Source organism: Rosa chinensis, chromosome 5 (assembly GCF_002994745.2).
Source record: "Rosa chinensis cultivar Old Blush chromosome 5, RchiOBHm-V2, whole genome shotgun sequence".
NCBI classification, from domain to species: domain Eukaryota; kingdom Viridiplantae; phylum Streptophyta; class Magnoliopsida; order Rosales; family Rosaceae; genus Rosa; species Rosa chinensis.
In genome coordinates this window covers 52,156,424-52,163,771 of record NC_037092.1, presented here as the reverse complement: position 1 = coordinate 52,163,771, position 7,348 = coordinate 52,156,424, and the positions used below count along the sequence as shown (strand labels likewise).

General features: G+C 33.0%; 1 long non-coding RNA gene across 5 annotated transcripts; it reads right to left on the bottom strand.

Annotated features, from left to right (window-relative positions):
• LOC112201372 lies at positions 1 to 3,410 on the bottom strand. Of its 5 annotated transcripts, XR_005799255.1 has the most exons (6): positions 3,233 to 3,410; positions 2,917 to 3,146; positions 1,972 to 2,040; positions 1,852 to 1,890; positions 304 to 880; positions 1 to 207 (listed from the first exon to the last, which is right to left on the bottom strand). It is a non-coding gene; the product is annotated as an uncharacterized LOC112201372 (long non-coding RNA). The 5 variants fall into 5 exon arrangements; XR_005799254.1 differs by lacking the exon at positions 1,852 to 1,890 and having other exon boundaries at positions 284 to 1,069; XR_005799253.1 differs by lacking the exon at positions 1,852 to 1,890 and having other exon boundaries at positions 304 to 1,069.
• Positions 3,411 to 7,348: the final 3,938 nt, after the last annotated feature.

Sequence of the window (7,348 nt, the reverse complement as noted above, 5' to 3'; positions counted from 1 at the left end):
TTATTCATCCAAAAATCATTCCACTTCACAAATAACATACGAACAAAGCATAACACTTATTATCCGTACAACTAATCCATTACTAATTGTAGGAATTAAATAACTAAAATCTAAGTCATCACAAATACCGTCCGTCATGTATATTAGCTGGCATGTCATGTCCCTTTTCACCCTTAGCTCCCCCTCTACCTTTCTTCTTAGGAGGACCTGAACATGATAAAAAAGTTGATTTAGAATATTTGACTTAGAGTAAAATAAAAAGGCAAGAGAAAAAAAATAATACCAAGGAAAATATCGCAACACCTTCCATGGAATCTTCTTTCGCTTCTTTTTGTCGCCCTTGCCACATTATGTCTGCCATCTTGAAGACTTACATATGGGATTTAGTTGCATTTGCATGCCCCTTGTAATAAATTATACAGTCATTCTTGCATGTGTCAATTCTCTCATAATGAATGCCGAGTTCTTGAACAATCTTCTTTGCACCATAATTGGATTTGGGAAGTTTTTTGCACGTAGGAAATGCATCTTTTAACAGTTCTAGCAACATCTTAAATGATTTGTTTCTCCAATTATTGCTGCACTTGATGTGCATCAACTTGACAATAAATGACAAGTTTGAATACTTTTTGCAATCCTCATATAATGGTGCCTCCACCAATCCAACAATTTGTAAAATCTTTGCGCATCTTCATTTGGATCTTGCAGAAAAATTTCTTCTATCAAATCTTGCATATCATCACATAGCTCCATAGGGGTTGCTCCATTATCAGCACCTCTATCAGTCTCACTATTAGTATCATCCTCACTTTCATCGCTATTATCATCTTCAGCCTCCCCATGCAAATTCCAGAAAGTATAGTGTGGTTTAATTCCATATCTAAGGAGATGCCAGTGCACTTTAGACATCACAAGTCTGTCTCTATTTAATCCACATACTTTGCATGGACATATTATCACGTAATCAAGAAACTCTGTAACTCCTTGATTATACTTTGGGTCTGATCTACTTAATTGCATCCAAGATTTATCAATCGGCATTTCCTCTCAATTTATGCCGCCGATAAATCTATGGTAATGATAAAAGATGCATATTCATCAACACCAGATGAAGAGAATTAAATTCATAACTAAATGTACAAATATTATTTAGAAGTGATTCCTATTCCATATGATTCATTAAGTTGTCTACTTAAATTGTTTAGAAGGAACTATTTCAAGTTTATTAATGGATTGGTACAGTTTTAAGTAAACGTGTACGTACCTAGGTTAGAAAATAAGAAAATGTACTAACACTTAAGTTCAGAAATTCATAACTAAATGTAGAAATATTATTTAGAAATGATTCCTGTTCCATATGATTCATTAAGTTATCTACTTAAATTGTTTAGAAGGAACCATTTCAAGTTTATTAATAGATTAGTATAGTTTTAAGTAAAATGGTGCCTAGGTTAAAAAAATAAGAAAATTTACTACTTAAGTTCAGAAATTCATAACTAAATGTAGAAATATTATTTTTGAGTAATTCTAGTTCTGTATGATTCACCAAGTTGTCTACTTAAATTGTCTAGAAGGAACTATTTCAAGTTTATTAATGGATTGGTACAGTTTTAAGTAAACGCGTACCTAGATTAAAAAATAAGAAAATTTACTAACACTTAAGTTCAGAAATTCATAACTAAATGTAGAAATATTATTTTTGATTGATTCTAGTTCGGTATCATTTATTAAGTTGTCTACCAGAATTGTTTAGAAGGAACTATTTTCAAATTGTTAATTGATTGGCACAGTTGTAAGGAAACGTGTACCTAGGTCAACAAATCAGAAAAGTGCTGTAAAGTATGAACATACCTAATTTAAATTAAAGAAGACAGTCCCATATCAATGTACCTAATTTAAATTACAGAAGACACTCCCATATCAAAACTAGAAACAAAACGAGAAACAAAATGGAGAGAGTTGTATATGTACCTAATTTTGCTTTCCTTGCTGCACTGCACCGAAAGAACTAATCAACAACGAATCCGACTCCACTTCACTCTATACATATAAAAAAAAAAGATTAATTTCAGTTTAGTACCCTGTGGTTTGGGGGTAACATCATGTCAGTCCCTGCTCTTTCAATTTGATCAGCAACACCCCTGTGCTTTCAATTTCAATCAGCCGTGCCCAAATTTTACTGTGCCGTCCAAATTTTACTTTGTCAATCCAGTCAAAGTTAACGTTCAAATTGGACGGAACAGTAAAATTTGGGTATGGCTGATTGAAATTGAAAGTACAGGGGTGTTGCTGATCAAATTGAAAGAGCAGGGATTGACATAATGTTAACCCCAAACCACAGGGTATTAAACTGAAATTTATCCTTCAAAAAAAGTGTAGGAAATAGTCTGAGAAAACATACAAGTATTCTCTATAAGAACATTGATTAAAGTTATGCTTGAGAGAAACAGAGGAAAAATAAGCTTTAATATTGAAAGTAACCAACATTATATAGGAGACAACTTATCAATCTTATCACTTATAACCCTAGTGTTATATTTCACCTATTATCCCTCTCAGTTATGGGTTGGCCTGTGACTTCCATATGTACTAATTCAATTATCGTTGAATCTTGAAATGTAAATACAATCAACTAATGGTATCAATCTTGACCTAAATACACAGCACTATGAACTATATAGAATATGGTTCTCTCAATTATATGCCAAAAGTACAACCTTGGAGACTTAAATTGAATGCAGATTCTCTCAGACCTACTCTATCCATCTATTCAAAATATTTTTGCTTACGAATTCTCAGTGCACCTGAAAGTCGAATGCAAAGCTCTAGGCTAGAAGGTTGCATCTGTCTACACATCTACTGTAGTACTGTACGTTTATACCAAGCATTCAAAATCAACTTAATATTTAGACATACATGATTTAGGCTCTGTTTCTTTGGGCCTTGAGTGGTAACTCTTTAGAAATCAAATAATTACCCACTGATGCATAGACTCCACGGCTTTTAAAAATTGAGCAAGGATGTCGAACCTTGCAATCAATGAAAAGAAAAGTGTTGAAACTTGAGGATCGAACCGGAACGAAAGAGATGCGTTGCTGCCCTCACCCCACCTGATCGAACTGGAACAAGAGAGATGCATTGCCTGCCTTCAGGAACAATATTTTAGACATAGTCAGTTGGTTTATATGGTTCACCAAGAAAACTAATAGAGAGAAAGGAGAAATGGACAAACCTATAATCGTTACCCAATCAATTAAGAAGCTTCTCAACTCCTCAATTCAATTCATTGCCGTAGTGAGAGAGGAGGAAGAAAGAAAAGGTTTTAGGGTTTGAGAAACAAGTGCGCAGTAGCTAGAACAAAGGAAGTTTCATTTTTTTAAATTATTTAGTCAAACTAAACAGGAGGAGAAATAAGGAGCCTTTCCCTTTTTTGGTGAGATAAGGAGTCTTTTTAGACTATATATAAATGCATAGGCGGGAGAAAATCTAATTCATAGGAGGGAAAAAAATTCCCTCCCTGGCTAGGCAGGAAGTTCTTTTTTTTTTTTTTTTTTAATCAATTTTCATGGAACATATACATAAATGCATATGTGTTGGTATGTTGGACTATGTAGATTAACATCTTTATTATAAGGACTAAATACTGTTTAGTCTTTAAGCTTTTAACCATAAAACATTTCAATTCCTAACCTTCTAATTTCACACGTTTAGTCCATATACTTCAAAATTTCAGACCAATAGGTCTTTACCGTCTAAAAGTCGCGGCAAAATATCTATTATGCCCTTAGTTCTTTTTTTTTAATTAATTAAATTTTTTTTTTTTGGAAAATGAATTTTTTTTTTCCCATTCTTTCTTTCTATTTATTTTTTTCTGTTTTTTTTCCCTTTCTTTCTTTTTGTTTGAAAAAAAAAAGAATAAATAAAATATAAAAAAAGAAAGCAATAAATTTATTAAAAAAAAATAACTGAGGGCATAATAAACATTTCGCCGCTACTTTTAGACGGTAAGGAGACCTATTGGTCTGAAATTTTGAAGTACAGGGACTAAACGTGTGAAATTAGAAAGTCAGGGACTGAAGTGTTTTATGGTCAAAAGCTCAAGGACTAAACAATATTTAGTCCTTATTATAATATTGGATTGACCGATGAAAAATATTTCATGACATTCTTGTTTAATAAATATATACTCGTTAGTCTTTTCAAAAAAAAATGTACTCGGTAGTATTTTTTTTTTTTTTCATCTAGCTATTCTATATATAATTGTATATGATCAATCAATGTCTACTATATACGAATGCATATATGTGTGGAGGGATGGTCATACTATATATGTAGTATGTAAGTGATCGATAATGAATAGTACTATGTAACAGTATAGTGTGTGTGTGTAGATAAGCACACTTGACTGTTGGACAATGAATTGAACACACACACACACATATAGGAGTCTTTCACTAAGATATCTTTTCTTTGGTCATTTTAAGAGATCTCTTGTGAGATCCACTTTTCGATTACATATATCAGCATCTCCACTATTCAATTTTTAGGTATTCATGAGTAGATCACTTATACAAGCTTTCAGCACAATTTATGATTGTTAAGGTAGTCATAATCGTGATTTACCATTAGGGTTTACGGCGGAATCTCAAAATTAACATGATCTATATATGGTGGAATCTCCCAGTTAGCATCCCAGTTAGTGCGGAATCTCCCAGTTAGCATAATTGTGATTTACCATAGATGATCTCTTATCTACTTCCACAACTAATAATATTGGGAGAGGACGGAACTTCCAAGTTACCATGATCGATCAAGTCATATAAAAATCCAATACTCACATATGTATTATGTATATATAACTATGAGACTTATAATATATATATATATATATATATATATATATACAGATCCTATCCAGAGCGGAGCTCCGCTTTGAAAATTAACGTGTGAAGTTCCAGTTTTGGGTCACTTTTCGGTCGCATATCCACATCTTGACCGTTCAGTTTTTAGGTACTAGTGTATAGATCGTCTCTGCAAATTTTCAGCCAAAATGATGATCGTTAAGGCATTGATAACTGCCTTAAAGCTAGTACGGTTCAGGTTGACAGATTCAGTCCTTCCATTGGTTTAAGCGAGTTAGATACCTTAACGATCATCAATTTGGTTGAAAATTTGCAGAGATGATCTATACACTAGTACCTAAAAACTGAACGGTCGAGATGTGGATATGCGACCGAAAAGTGACCCAAAACTCTAATTTCACACGTTAATTTCAAAGCGGAGCTCCGCTCTGGATCGGATCTATATATATATATATATATATATATATATATATATATATATATATATATATACAGGGCCCTTCAAGTGAGGGATCTTTTTTTTTTTTTTTTGTCTTTTTTAGGGATAGGGCATTAGACCAACTTTTCGATCATATTTTGGCATCTCAACTATTCAGCTTTTAGGTCATAATCTGTAGATCACCTCTACAAATTTTCAGCCAAATTGATTATCGTTAAGTCATTCAAAACAGCGATTTACAATTATATGTATGAACAGTTCAGGTGGGACAGATTCGGTTTGTCCATTGATTTAATTTAGTTCAATACCTTAACGATCACCGATTTGACTGAAAATTTGCAGAGGTGATCTACACATTAGGGCCTAAAAATTAAACGGTTGAGATTGCGAAATGTAATCGAAAAGTTGGTCTAATGCCTTATCCCTAGAAAAGACCAAAAAAAGGATCACTTAGTGGAAGGGTCCTCATATATATATATATATATATATATATATCCAATCCAGAGCGGAGCTCCGCTTTGAAATTAACGTGTGAAGTTCGAGTTTTGGGCCACTTTTCGGTCGCATATCTACATCTCGACCGTTCAGTTTTTAGATACTAGTGTATAGATCATCTCTGCAAATTTTCAGCCAAATTGATGATCGTTAAGGTATCTAACTCGCTTAAACCAATGGACGGACTGAATCTGTCAACCTGAACCGTACTAGCTTTAAGGCAATTATCAATGCCTTAACGATCATCAATTTGGCTGAAAATTTGTAGAGATGATCTATACACTAGTACCTAAAAACTGAACGGTCGAGATGTGGATATGCGACCGAAAAGTGACCAAAAACTCGAACTTCACATGTTAATTTTCAAAGCGGAGCTCCGCTCTGAATAGAATCTGTATATATATATATATATATATATATATATATATATATATATATATATATACATACATACATATATATATAAGTGTAATATGTATATATATAATATGTGTGTGAGTGTGTATTATGAGATTTATCCGATCTTACCTTATAACCAATAAATAATAAAATTGTTTGGTCTTTAACATATAATGCATCAAATCTAATAAACTGATAATATAGTATCATGCTCCAAATTTCAAATACAAATAATAATACAATTACTTAACATACAAAGCATCGAATGTGATGGTTCGGACACCAATACTAAATAGTTGTGAGAATTTTTGTTTAAACAAGGGAACCAACGATGTCTCGAACCCACAATGTGAGTACAGACTCGTTCTTTAGAGTCACATATTACATTAAGCAAAGTTTACAAATTAAACTAAAAACGTCAATTCAATAAGTAACTGCACACATTACACTCTTTACACAGAGGAAGACTAATAAGTGCGTAGCACAATTAGGTAATAAACCTACCACTGCAATAGTAAGGAAAATCTACGACTTCAACAACGCTCACCTTAACCTGCAAGATAAACCTCTACACCATGGAATAATGCACAGGGTTGCAACCACAAACTCGGTAAGTTTTTGCAAGCTTGTATGAGTAAACTCAAAAACCAGCCACAAAAACATATGCTTAAGTCCTCTCAACTTAACAGTCAATAAGCATATATCACAACATCAACTATCAATTCACATTAATCAATAGCATGCAACAGCAAAACCCACTTGTGACAATATATGCTTAAACATCAAATCAGCATTCAAATTCACGATCATAGTTCAAAACAAAACCACTTCAAGTAATGTTTGAAATCATTTTCATGCTCGAAAGCGAATCACAAAATCACATAATCCGCAATAAATCCACTCAAATCTACTTGAGGAAGCAACTCACACAAATCGCGATAAATCTACTCAAACAACTTGAGGAATTGAAACAACTCACGTAAGCAACTCACTCATTGTTTTCTTTTCCAAAACTCTACATCCTTTTTTCAAAAGAAAACACGTGTCACTCAGTGACAAATCATATCATTTGATCACACAACAAAATAAATGTTACGTCCCGGATCTCAAGTTACCGGTTTACTAGTCTTTTGGACGGTAAACAACAATTACT